The sequence below is a fragment of the Nilaparvata lugens genome, unplaced genomic scaffold (genome assembly GCF_014356525.2).
Source record: "Nilaparvata lugens isolate BPH unplaced genomic scaffold, ASM1435652v1 scaffold7331, whole genome shotgun sequence".
Classification (NCBI taxonomy): domain Eukaryota; kingdom Metazoa; phylum Arthropoda; class Insecta; order Hemiptera; family Delphacidae; genus Nilaparvata; species Nilaparvata lugens.
In genome coordinates, this window is record NW_024093080.1 from 557 (window position 1) to 14,900 (window position 14,344).

The window sequence follows — 14,344 nt, forward strand, 5'->3', positions numbered from 1 at the left end:
GTTATACTAAAAAAAAGACAACTCCAATAATGAAAATGACACTTATAGAAATATTATTAATATTTATATTTTAAAAATAAGAATGGATCTCAATGTTTGCAGAAGACAATACTTTACATAGCAAATAGATTGATAATAACATTCCAGCTTACCTCATTGAACATATCAATGGTAGATCCGATAAATTGTTCAAAAGAAGATCTATTGAAGGATAATAACCACTAGAATTGAGGATAATTTTTGATTAAATCATATTATCTTTCTATCAAGGTATGTTTTGCTGGCACTCTTAATCTCTTCTTTTCTTTCTCTTTCCCTTTCTCCTTCTTCTCACTTCTTCATCTCTTTCATCTAATATTATGAAATTGAATTCTTATTATTTTTTGTTAATGTAATGTTGGCAACTCTCACCTGCGCACAGGATTTTCCTTGCAGATGATTGGTTTCTTGTATTTTTGCTGTTCAAGTGAAATTTTTGAATGTATTGGGTTGGAAGAAACAATAAAGTTTTTGAAGTTTTTTGAATATTAATAATAATTGTAGGCTAAAGCTCTCTATTATTACCACTTCTCCATAATCAATTTGTGAATGAGAATTGATACAAAACTGCAGTCCTGTATTAATGTCGAATAAATGTGGATATGACAATAGAAAAACTGTGTTTTTTCAACTCTTCATAATAGTATAAAAACAATCATGAAGGTGGGGATAAAGGAATCATACAACTATGACTTTAATTATTATAATAATCTAAATAAAAACCGAGCTCTCAAATTTTGACGTTCAATAACTTTTTTATGTTGCACCGAATTGATGATTTATTTTTTTTAGTTGTGTTCGTTATGTTCAGGACCAGTTTTGGCCTATCCAATTTATAATCCGCTTCAGGACTCTCTCCTACGGTCCTTCAAAGTTTACATTGTAATCCTTATGGAGAAGATTTGTGAGCTGGCCACACACAGAAATAAAAATCAGCTGTTATAATCATTGCGTCATCCAACAGCCGTCGGTAGATCTGTTTTTCTATTTTCGTTCTACTGATTCACAATTCTAATTCTAATGCCGCGGTACGAGCGACGTCCAAACTTGGGTCGTAGAACTAGAAATGCTGTGAATTAGAATAATATGCACGGGAAAATCAGCAGCAAGAAGATAATAAATACCATTCAATTTCCCAGCAAGCTGCATTCAACTATATTAACTAGTAGTTCTGTGAACAGTAGACCTCGCGCTAAATGATTACATTGACCTGTTGTTATTTTTCTTAAAAATTAATAAATAATTTATCATTTAAAAATGTCTAGAAGAATCCTAAATAAACAGAGCTTTCTATCCTATTGTACCGTGACGCGTCGTCCCGAAATGTGAGTGTGAGCGCTGTTATCAGTCTGGCTGCAACTGTCTACAACGTTGATGGAAAGATACAATTTCAAGATGTTCGATCTTTTTGAAGGGGTTATAGTCAACTGTCTACTAACGTTAATGGAAAGATACATTTTCAAGATGTTCGATTTTTTGAACGGGTAGTATTATAGTCCACTAGACAGCTGATTTATGATGAATAATTCTATAGTCTGATTTTAACTCCATTATTGGCGTATGAAGGAGGCTCCTTTTTCCTTTTATATTATCCTTGAAATGCCAAATTTCCAAAACCCTGTATATACGTCACGCGCAATTCAAAAAGAACATACTGTCAATTTCATGAAACTATAACCGCGTTTCGCCGTGAATGCGCACATAAAAAACTTCAAACATTTAAACATTAAGAGAAATGTAAGGGTGGGAAAACCGTCGACTTGAATCTTAGACCTCACTTCGCTCGGTCAAAAATACAAACTGCTGCACAACCAATAACTAGGCCTAAGCACAAAGGAAGTCCATATTGAGATATAAATGTAAATACTGATAGTTGGATAATAATTTTCATAAAAATATAGTGCATCAGATTGAGCTAAGGCTAAGCACACCTGAGGAGGCGCGGCTTGGTGATACAAAGTGTTGATCTTATGGAGATTGCCTTATCGCACCGTTCAATGCCATTCCCGATTCAGTGTGTGTGAGTTCTTCCATTCAAACCAGTAAGAAAGAAGCACCTGGATGCAAAATGCCGCATCGTCCTCAGTGTGCATCCAGCTGAAGTTTGTCATGAGATGCATTAACTATTTGGCGGTACGAAGTTCGCCGAGCCAGCTAGTTTATAATATTACAGTATATGACATCATTATATTATTCGTTGAACCTTTCTTGTTCTTTTTGTAGGTAGGCCTAGTAGTAAAGTGCAATGTTCAGTTAACCAGCCATGTTCAGTTAACCCCAGTCTACCCTACTCAATTTTTAAATTCATCCAATCTATCTATATATATAAAAGCGGAATGGCACTCACTCACGACTGACTGCCTCACTCACTCACTCACTCACTCACTCACTCACTCACCCACTCACTCACTCGCATAACTAAAATCTACTGGACCAAAAACGTTCAAATTGGTAGGTATGTTCAGTTGGCCCTTTAGAGGCGCACTAAGATCTTTTGGCAATATTTTACACTCTAAGGTTTTTTTAAGGGTTTAAAGTTCGTATTTTAGCATGTATATCTTTTTCTCCCAATCTCTTAATATTATAATTGAAATTTCCATATCATATGTTACTATAGAACTATAATCTGGCGATAGAGTACCTCTTCGAAACAGTTGTTAACTGGCAACTAAATTAATAATTTTGTCAGGGTGGCATTAAGTTGATTTGACTTTGTTAGGTTGGCACCAAAAGTTGAAGATTTTGAATGCATTTATCGCGGAAAAATTGATTGGGCACTGCTACTTTAATCCTGGGAATATCATATTACTACCGTCAGGCTCGCTTCGCTCGCCATATCCGTTTAACCAGACGTTTAGTCTGGACCCCCGACTGGATTGTCCTAACATATGATAAAAATGCTCAAATGGAAAATGCAGGCGAGCGAAGCGAGCCTGCTGATCTTATTCTTGACGATCCAGTCGGGTCCAGGGGCGGAGCCTCCTGGCTAGACGGATATGGCGAGCGAAGCGAGCCGACGGCTAGTAGTACAATATTTGTGATAATGACAATTTTAATCAATTTTCGGACTATGTGTAACCTTATCAAAATTTGGAATAGGAATAGCACAAGGTTACCTCATTTTTTCTCTCCCTATTATTTTGATAATGTACTTCTTATTGTATGAATCAATAGAGAATAATTGAGTTTTTTATGTAGTGTTTAATATTATAACTCACCGCTTTCATCAACTGACTTCCAAGCATCATGGCTGATATGATGAGCATGAAAGTGCCATATCTCAGCTCCACTACACTTTTATCTTCTATGTAAGTGTAGGTGAATAATGCGCCCAGGATTAAAGTCCACCATCCTACACTGCTTTTCAGCTCGTCCTGGTAAAAAATGAGAAGATCATTTGTTGTATTTTATACTAGCAGGTAACCCGTGCTCTGCAAGGGTCTATTTTAAAACTTGACAAACAGAAAACTTGACGTTATGAAATCTTGAAGAATTGGAAATAGGCCTATGGTTATAGGCTTATATCTTCAATTTGATGTATTATTTCACTACTTAATGTTTTCCTTCTATTCCCACACAGCACAAGTATGTTCTGAGCATTTTCTAGGAACGTTCTCTAAGAAGTTTAGGGACATCCCCAGAACGTTCTGTATGTACCTGGAATGTCCTGGGGATGTCCCTGGAAGGAGCGAATGTCCAAAATTAGCAGGTTCCAGGGACATTCTCAGAGCACATCCCAGGGGTGTTGTGGAACATTCTTAAGACATTCTCAGTATGTTCAGAGGATCTTCAAGGGATGCGTTGTTATAGCAGATTCAATGTGGGGGGTGAAATTTTCAACTATGCAACAAGTGTCAACTTAGCAGTTCCACACCTTCAATAGACGGGCTAGAGATACGTATTTTTGCTATGTTTACCTCCCAACTAGTCTTCATTAAGCTAGAAAATCAAAAATTGTGTACCATATGTTCCAGACTCAAATTTAATTTATTGTAAAGTGATCAATTGTTACAAAATTAAAATTTCACCCCACTAAGATCTGCTATAACAATAGAAGGAAAACATTAAGTGGTGAAATAATACATCAAATTGAAGAGAAAACAAAGCTTTACAAATCTACAGAGTGAGCATACATTTTTACGATGCATTGTTGGGGAGTTGTACGCCCTGAAACATCAAAAAATAGGATTAAAAGCTGTTATTTTAACAATTTTACACTTTTAAGAGCGTATATCTCGAAAACTGTTGGAGATATCACAAATCACCACTGAACAAATATTGTAGAGAATTTATCAAGCTTCATTTCTGAATAGTTAGTCATGTCGGTTGAACGCATTTTTCTCAAGATATGAGCAAAACATTGAAAAATGCAACTTTTAAACCACCCTCATCCCTTTAGCACAATGGGTAGGGATGGGGACTTTTGATATGTTCACCCCCTAACTGGTCCCAACAAAGCTGCGAAGTCAAAAATTGTGTTCAAAACATTCTCTCCAAATTCCTTTGTCAACGGTTTTTTTTGCATAACTGAAGATCTCTCACACTCAACACTGAAGCTGCTGCAACAGTGTGGGGATGTGCGTAAACTTGTGAAATTATACATAATCAGAATTTGATGCTCTATAAGCACATGATCAGCATGGATTTTTCCCATTGATATTCAAAAAGTTATAAAAGCAAAAATAGCACGAAATTGAAGGAGAATGTGTTTTTTTCATAAATGTCACATCTTTTAGAGCGGATATCTCGAAAAGTGAAAGAGATATAGAAAAAGTAGTTAGATCTATTGTAGGAAATAATGCAAGCTTTAATTTCTTATAGAATAGTCATATCTGTAAATGCATAATTTTCGAGTTATATGCGAGAAACCAAAAAATGGTAACTTTGAACCAACCCCCACCCCTTTAGCACAGCTGGTAGGGGTGGGAACTTTTGATATGTTTACCTCCTAACTACCCTAAACAGAACTGCAGAGTCAAAAATTGTCTTCCAAACTTTTCCCTCTATAACACTTCGTTGACTGGACTATTACTTCCAATCACAAGTCATTTTTAAGTATCATAACTTCCATTCAAACCAGAGTTTTTTAAATGTCTGATTTTGTTAAACTCCTCCCTGCATACGGACAAATCATCCATGATGGGAGTATATTCATTATATCTATTATTTTGTAAATATTTTTATTTGATGAATAAATTTGAATTCGAAATAAAAATTATTTGATATTACTTGTACTACAAGTGTGCAAAAATCACCTTTCTAAATTTACAATGACCTGAATGTAATGTATTGTCATTGATGATTTTATTTCAATTTTTAAACTTTGCCTAGCAGAATCTTTCAAAAATGAATGTAGGCTACAGATTTATAGCGTAAGATAGAGTATTATACCAAATAATCATAATATATATATATAATATATCGTTTTGGGCTATAAGCCAGTTTTAGTGAGTTCCTTTTCCAATCATTCATAGTTGAGAATGATATTATATCTATATCAATGTATAACTAAATAAACAAACTGGTTTTTCAATAGTTTTTATTGATAGAAAAATGGTGTAATCACAGTTTAATTTATTTTTCAATCAAATATTTTATATGGAAATTTTCTATCATTTGCATCGGGGTAGAATTAGAAGCAGTTTGATGGGATGTTTTTTGTGAAAATAAAGAGAAAAAATTTGAATAACGAATTCAGGTTGAATGAAATAGTATTCACAGATTTTAGTGAGGTCCACGTTATAATGGCAGTGTTTCATTATCAATGTTTTGCTATCCTTGTCTATCATTCAACAAAGCGTTTAGCGCTATCTCTTTCTCGCTTTGCTCTGTTGCCAGATCGTCTTTTAACAATGTGAAATTAATAATCAATAATGAACAAAATATTCCATCTTAATTTGGAAAATTATTTATGAAATTATTGAAAAATGTAATTTGTTGCTTGATAAAATATAATTGATTATTTTAAACGAGAATGAACAGTTAATATTACATCAATAAACCTTTATCAGCTACCGTCTACAGTAGGCATTGACAAGACTGAGGTTCGGCAAGGTTGTTCTCCTATCTTTCTCCACTGCCATTATAACGTGACCGCACTATAGGTGAACTGGTACACATAACTTTGACAGTACAGTAATACTGTAATAAATTTTTTATAAATAACATCTTGCAATAATTCTCTCCCTTGAGAAATTTCTTACAGTATTCAAGATAAAAATAATCCCTATATTGTTCCTAACGTACCTTATATCATAACATTAAACTCGTTACTTTTAAGATAACAGTTTATCATCTATTTGAGCAGTATTAATTGCAGTATACTTCACATAGCATTTAGTTGTTTTCAATTGAGCTAAGTTATAGTGAGTGAAATTATTATGGCTTTGACTATGAAATCATTTTCAAATATTTATAATCACTTTGGTCATCTTGACCGTAAATTTTGTCAGTACTGTAATGGACTACCTCCAAGGAAAGAATTATGCCTTGGTATCCTCAGATACCAATAACATCTGTAAGATATTTTTCTTTACAATAATTTCTAAAATAGGCTACTTTGTTGAAATGGTACAAAAACCACATTGTACAGTATAATTTATTATTGTGATATTTACTTGAGATTTTTGAAAGCTTACCTTTTTCTCTCTACTTCTTTATTTATTCAGACATGTACAATATTATTACACTTATGTAAGAAGGCACAACAGACTTATGCCCAAAACCGTCCCTACTCAAATTTATACTACAGTCCAAATCAAAATGTAGGTTGATCTACTATCACTTATTATAATAAAATTTACACTTAAAAAAACAAACAAATTTGCCTATGAATAACTTAATGAATTATTATATATTGCAACAAAATTGATGGATTTTTCGTAAGCTTGACACCAAAGTTGATAGAAGTTTACAAATGATTTTGGCTTTTTGACCATCATTTACTCCTAACCCATTTAATTCATATCCATGCAGAGCTACTACTTGTTAATAATTCAAGCTACAATCATAATAATTTTAAAAACTCAACTATATCAATGAATAACTATAATTAATATTCATACAAGAATTTCTCCAGAGCCCCCTAGAGCTTATTCTGATGTTGATAGAAAACTTCTGAACATTACTTCTCACAATAAAATAAATCCCTTCCAATAGATTTTACAAGATGAGTTATTTGAAATTTATCTTCAGTCTCATCTGGATTTGACATGAATACCGTAAGACTTATTTAATTTTTTTACAGTGCGTTTCTGGGCGAGAGGTAGATTCATGCTATATGGGCAGCTATCATGATACAAAATGTGTGTTTGGATTCTGCTTCGTCAAACCCTACAAAAGAGATTGACTTTTTAAAAATAGTCATCAAACATATTTTTAAATTGAAGAATATACATCCATGTGAAATAGTTATACCTACTATAATAATATAATCATTCTTTATAATATTGTATTAATTTACTCCAAACTGCGTTTACACCAAAGTTAATAACTTAATCCTTATAGATTCTATTAGATTGACGAACTTGACAAACACCTATGTTCGATTCATCATGTGTATCATAAGTTATGTTCAATCTAATAGAATCTATAAGCATTAACTTAATCCTTATAGATTCTATTAGATTGAACAGAACTTGACAAACACATATGTTCCTCATGTTATGATAAGTTATGTCCAATCTAATTATTATAATCTATAAGGATTAAGTTATTAACAAAATGTTAATAAATTTGGTGGTAAACGCAGCTTAAATGTGACCTTATGATTGTATCAATCTTTTGGATCAACAGTGTCTTGATATAATAGGACTGTGCTACATAGAGAAGGCTGTTATTGTATTTGAAGCGATGAGCGATCGTAAATGAATTAATTTCTTACTCAAATACTGTACGGTACTCCATTTATTATCGACTCATTCAATACCTACTCAAGGAGTGATCCGTGTTCTAGTGGATCTAGTGCTTGCGTCGCAGCATAGTGATCCCGGGTTCAACCCCACTGAGAGCCAAAAGTTTTTAACACTCACTCCCGTGTTATCGGATGGGCACGTTAAACTGTCGGTCCCCGCTGAAGTATGACAGTCGTAAGGCCCATTGACGGCTTAAATTATATATTCAGGCGTGGCCTTCCTCCCCGCAAGGACTCCCCACCAACAAAAGCCATACGATTTACTTTATACCTACTCAAGTTGTCTTTATTAATCTATATGTCTTTACAATTACAATTAACTATGTATAACAACTATTTTGATTGTGTTGTTATGGAAGCAATTTTTGGGAGAAATCTGTATGCTTCCATGTTTTTCCATATAAAAAACAATTATTTATTATAATTATTATTACAGTTATAAATAAATTACTAAAAAAAATGGCTACACAACTTGTCAAAGTGGTCATATGATTTCAAAACTTTAAATGAATGTCAAATAAAATTATTTATTTACTAGCCGTCAGGCTCGCTTCGCTCGCCATATCCGTCTAGCCAGGGGGCTCCGCCCCCTGGACCCCCGACTGGATCGTCCAAGAATGAGATCAGCAGCTCGCTTCGCTCGCCTGCATTTTTCATTTTTATCATATTAGGACAATCCAGTCGGGGGTCCAGACTAAACGTCTGGCTAAACAGATATGGCGAGCGAAGCGAGCCTGACGGCTAGTAATAATATTCCCAGGATTGAAGTAGCAGTGCCCAATCAATTTTTCCGCGATAAATGCATTTAAATCTTCAACTTGGTGCCAACCTAAAAATCAACTCAACTTAATGCCAACCTGACAAATTATTAATTTAGTTGCCAGTTACAACTGTTTCGAAGAGGTACTCTATCTAGATTATAGTTCTATAGTAACATATGTATGGAAATTTCAATTCTAATTAGAGATTGGGAGAAGAAGAAGAATTACATGCTAAAAGACGAACTTTAAACCTTAAAACAACCCTAGAGTTGAAATATTGCCAAAAGATTTCTTAGTGCGCCTCTAAAGGGCCAACTGAACATACCTACCAAATTTGAACATTTTTGGTCCGGTATGTTTTAGTTATGCGAGTGAGTGAGTGAGTGAGTGAGTGAGTGAGTCATCAGTCAGTCAGTGAGTGAGTGCCATTTCGCTTTTATATATATAGATTTACAGATGAAATTATTGGGAAATTGCAATTATTCAAATGCCAATGAATTAATCATTATTATTAACGAAAATCCAATTAAATGCTTTAATTCATCCCGAAGACTTCTGCTACTGGTCCAGTCAAATTTGTTTTTTCAGAAACAGTCCCGAAAGAATTTTTCTCGACGTTTCTATATGTATTGGGGCGCTGAATGCGAATCTGAAATTTTCTGACACGCCAGAGGGCGGCTTCACCCCTAAAACGACCTGAAAACTTCCTGAAAAACGACCATTTGACTGGATTATACTGCAAATATTGACACAGGGTAACTATAAATAGTAGCGCTCATCGAATTTCCATCTAGCTGTTTACCCTGTTGTCAATATTTGCAGTAGCAGAAGTTTTCGGGGGAATAATTACAGTATTTAATTTAGATTTTCGTTTAATAATATTATTTATTTATTTTCTTTATATCCCACTAGCAGGTAACCCGTGCTCCGCAAAGTTTTCATTAAAAACTTGACCTACTGAAATCTTGAAGAATTTAAAATGGACCTATAACCATCCTCGGTAAATTGAGAATCTATTTTGAAAATTTCAAGTAGTTAATCAGCTGGGTAGTTCAGAAGTGATGATGCGTCATTCGTGATTTCCCATCCCGTGTCCCGTACTACGTGAATAAGGCAATTATTCCTGGATTATTATTATAGACTAGCAGGTAACCCGTGCTCCGCAAGGGTGTCTAATTAAAACCTTAACAAACTGAGCCTACTGAGATCTTGAAGACTTGAAAATAGGCCTATATAACCATCCTCGGTAAATTGAGAATCTATATATGCAAAGTTTCAAGTTAATCAGCCCAGTAGTTCAGACGTGTTGATGCGTATTCGTGAATTTCCTATCCCTTACGTGTATAAGACAATAATTCTTTCCTTTATCATATTATAGATTATTCTATACTCATTCAATGGGAAATGTGCGTTTTCCATGATTAACTTTAACAATTTTGAAGGATATTAACAAGAACATTTGTAGCTTTTTTTACAAAACATTGGTTTGTATTTATGTTGTATCTTAGTATAGTAATAGTACTTTACGTATCAAGTCCGGTAACAATAATTTAGCACATAAGTATGATTGTAGTTGAGGGAAGAGTTATCATTCGAATGCGATAAATACATTACCGTACAAGTCACGTACAATATTTTTTGTCATACTTATCTGAGAAAGAATAATATTGCTGAGAAACAGAAATCATTACCTGCTGCTGCTCGAGCTACTGCATTCTATAAACATGACCGAGCCCGCAGCGCCTCGTTCATAACAGACTTCGAGCTCAAATAAAATAATAACGGCCTAAATTATAAGATTTCAGATGAGTTCTTATAACTTGAAACTCCTTAAATGAGTTCTTTAATTATTTGAGTTGGAGTATATTAATTATTACTCAGATGTTATTAGGACTCAGTAGAGTCCTTAGACCAGTTATAGAATAGACACGGCTCATTGTATATTCATACTGAAAGTCGATGAAGCCAACATCTACAGCCAAATCCACCCATCTTGACGTCACAGCAGTGACGTCACGCATCGTAAAGAAATATTATAGAAAACTTTTTGAGTTTGTTGTCTAAGTGTTTGTGGTGTTTAACTTACATTGTTGTGAACAATGCATTGTTGTTAGCTTGGTTGTGACGTCAAGATGGGTGGATTGGCAGTAGATGTTGGCTTCAGAGGCTAGACTTCCCAGCGTGTCTATTCTAAACTGGTCTAAGGTAGAGTCCTAACATACTCGACTGTACATAATATGTTCTCTTTACAGTCGAGTATGTTAGGACTCTACCTTAGACCAGTTATAGAATAGACACGCTGGGAAGTCTAGCCTCTGAAGCCAACATCTAACTGCCAAATTCGCCCACCTTGACGTCACAACCAAGCTAACAAGAATGCATTGAATAACAACAATGTAAGTTAACACTTCGACCATTAATCATATTATGATCTCTTTACAGTATAGTATGCTGTAATGAAAATCACATGTTTTCTTGTTCTGCAAACAGCTGTTTACCGGCTTGATTTAATGCATGGAAAACAGCTGCAATTGAGTGAGTATGACAAAAAAGTGAATTCGTATGTCTTTTGTTGGTGGGGAGTCCCTTGCGGGAAGGTCCCACCGCCTGAATATATAATTTGAGCCGTCAATGGCCCTTACGACTGTCATACTTCAGCCGGGACCGACAGTTTAACGTGCCCATCCGATAACACAGGAGTGATCAGTAAAAAAAACTTTTGGTTGTGAGAGGGTTCGAACCCGGATCTCTATGCTGCTACGCAAGCTCTCTCTATCTACTAGACCACGGATCGCTCCATGAAATCTTAGTATAACACTCACCTTGTTCTCAGTATACTTGGCATAAATTGCTATATAAATGAAGCCAAGGAAGACGCCCACGCCGTAATCAATATTAAAGGAGTGCTCCAAGAAGTAATCCTTGTTGGACCTGGAGTAGACACCTGCAATCATTTTCGAAAAGAAAATTGTTTTTTATTCATAGAATAAACCAGAGAAATATACTGTTTAATTAGGCTATTATTTTGTCTACCTTTTTATTATTGTCTGCCTATTATCAATTTATTGTCTGCTCAGACGTCTTTGTGCTCTCGTGGCAGATTCCCCAACACTCTGAAAGGCTAAGGCTGTGCAAAGGCTAAAATAAACTTTCTACTCGTGATTTTTTCAAAGTTTTTTGATTCGTATATCATCAAGCTATCAAAATGAAAAAGTTTTCTCAGGAAAGCATTTTTTTCTGATCATTACTTTTTGAGATATGAGCGCCTAAAATTTATTTTTTGGGACAGAACATTTCAAATTCGGTAAGAGATAAATCCATGAGATTTAGAGGATAGATACTTCATGGTATTGTTGATCTAGTAAAACAATTTTTTTTTGAAAATTCAATTTTAAGATAGTTATTCAATTACTAAAATAACTATTAGTTGAGTTTTTTTGGTAAATTGAATACTTTCTCAAAATTGATATTCTCATAAAAATAAATTTGTTTTACTAGATCAGCAATAGCATGAAAATCTATCCTCTAAATCTCATGGATATATCTATTACCGAATTGAAATGTTCTGTCCCAAAAATTTATACTTTAGGCGCTCATATCTCAAAGAGTATAATGATCAGAATTAAAAATGTTTTCCTGAAAACTTTTTCATTTTGATAGCTTGATGATATAAAATTGAAAAATATCACGAGTAGAAAGTTTAGTTTTAGCCTTTGCTCAGCCTTAATTATTTAGATAGATATTGTGACAGGTTTCTGTATGACATTTTGTTTCTTATTTTTTATAACATTTTTTCTCAGTGCCCACATGCTTCTTTGTTCTGTATTTCATGGTTTGTGTCCATGTAAGATATTCTAAGTTCATATTTTTCCACCTCTCATCTTTTCTCCTGGAAAGTAGATTCAGCAATAAATTTAAGATAGGATTTTTATAAAAACCCCATATTTCTATTGTTAAAACGCTTTTTTTGTTATTAATTCATTTTGTTCTCATTTTATTTTACTCTTGTTTTATTCTTATAGCTTATTATTTATTTCAAATCTAATTTTTGAATGAAGAATGTTGTGTTGTTTCAAGGAGACATATAATCGTTTAACCTGTTGTATCCATGTATGTATTTATGTATGTATGTATGTATGTATGCAAATAAAAATCATCATCATTTATTTCTGATAACACTTATACTATATTGTAGCCTACCCTTCTAATATCATGAGACACCTTTTACTTATTGAAACACAAATACTATCAAGTCCTGATTGCACAAACACCTATTAAATTTCAATCATGATTAAATATTTTCATGATTCACGAGAACCAATCAGCAGTGATTGCTTTTTTTTAAAAAAAGTTCTTCTTGGATTGGTTCTTGTGACATTTAATCAAGGTTAAAATTTAACAGGATTTTGTGCAACACAGCCAAAAACTTCTTGAAATTATTTAACTTGAAAGATAAAATTTGCGTTAAGCCGCGTTTACACCAAAGTTATTAACAAAATGTTAATAACTTAATTTTTATAGATTCTATTCGATTGAATTTAACTTTTGTTAATAGCTTTGGTGTAAACGCGGCTTAACAGTTTTCTAAAAATGGAGTATCATGATCATACGAATTTTGATAAATATACTGTATTGAATAAGTTAATTGAAAAAATTATTTCGCCAATAACACCCTGAAACCTGTAATTGAATTATTTATTTATTGAAAATTCAAAACTTTGCACTCACCTTGCTATGTGTTGTGTGAATACAAGGGAGGAACGAGCGAAAAATACTTTTTCTCCCTCAGGAAAATTGCTGCCCTCGGCTTCGCCTCGGGCTTCAAACTTTTTCCCACAGGGAGAAAAAGTCGTACTTTTCACTCTAGATATACAAATAACTATTCCCTATCCCTGATATAACTCAACCTGATGTACTTTGCAATTCAATGTCATTATATTTGCACTGAATTATTGTGCGTATACTTTGTATTTGTATCTTTATGTCATTCCCGTGGAATTGCTTTATGTGAAATGATTTCATCATTCAACATCATACCCCTTATAGAGTTAGAGGTTAATTTCGTATGATAAATTTGGTAATCAGTGTATTTTAAGATTGTATATCCTATTGTAATAGCTCATTTATGTGAAGTCCACTTTGTTTCTTCTAATTTATGCCATTCTAGCAGTATATTTGTAATATTTGGAGACCAGTCGGTTGCATCAAATTACCCATCTACGTATTCTTAGCTCTAGTTTTAAGATTTATGCATACCACCCCACACAGGCTAGGCCTCGGGGCGTTTTTTGTTTTATTCATTCTTATAAAAGAATCTTATCATTTTGTTACATCATTATTACTGTACATTTCTATGTTTAGATGATAAGAAACAGATTTTCCTGTTATTGTACTAGTTTTTGAATGAATAAAATCTTTTTCATTTCAGATAGATTTCTTGATAATCTACTAATTCATGTAATACGTAATTTATTGTCATGAAATTGATTTTGTAAACATTTTTGACGAACAATGATCTTGATAGTCCACAAAACATATAATCAATAATAATAATTTCTTATCGCTTTTATTGGTGGGGAGTCCCTGACGGAGGTTCCACCTCGCCTGAATATATCATTTGAGCCGTCAATGG

At 33.8% G+C, this 14,344-nt stretch overlaps 3 long non-coding RNA genes across 3 annotated transcripts; 2 read left to right on the plus strand and 1 right to left on the minus strand.

The window, feature by feature from the left end:
• Nucleotides 1–364: 364 nt before the first annotated feature.
• LOC120356629 lies at nucleotides 365–5,784 on the plus strand. The gene is made up of 3 exons (XR_005574097.1): nucleotides 365–488; nucleotides 4,353–4,355; nucleotides 5,772–5,784. It is a non-coding gene; the product is annotated as an uncharacterized LOC120356629 (long non-coding RNA).
• On the minus strand, nucleotides 3,235–13,475 carry LOC120356627. Its single transcript, XR_005574095.1, has 3 exons — nucleotides 13,441–13,475; nucleotides 11,535–11,656; nucleotides 3,235–3,413 (listed from the first exon to the last, which is right to left on the minus strand). It is a non-coding gene; the product is annotated as an uncharacterized LOC120356627 (long non-coding RNA).
• Nucleotides 6,352–7,467, plus strand: LOC120356628. The gene is made up of 2 exons (XR_005574096.1): nucleotides 6,352–6,556; nucleotides 7,286–7,467. It is a non-coding gene; the product is annotated as an uncharacterized LOC120356628 (long non-coding RNA).
• Nucleotides 13,476–14,344: the final 869 nt, after the last annotated feature.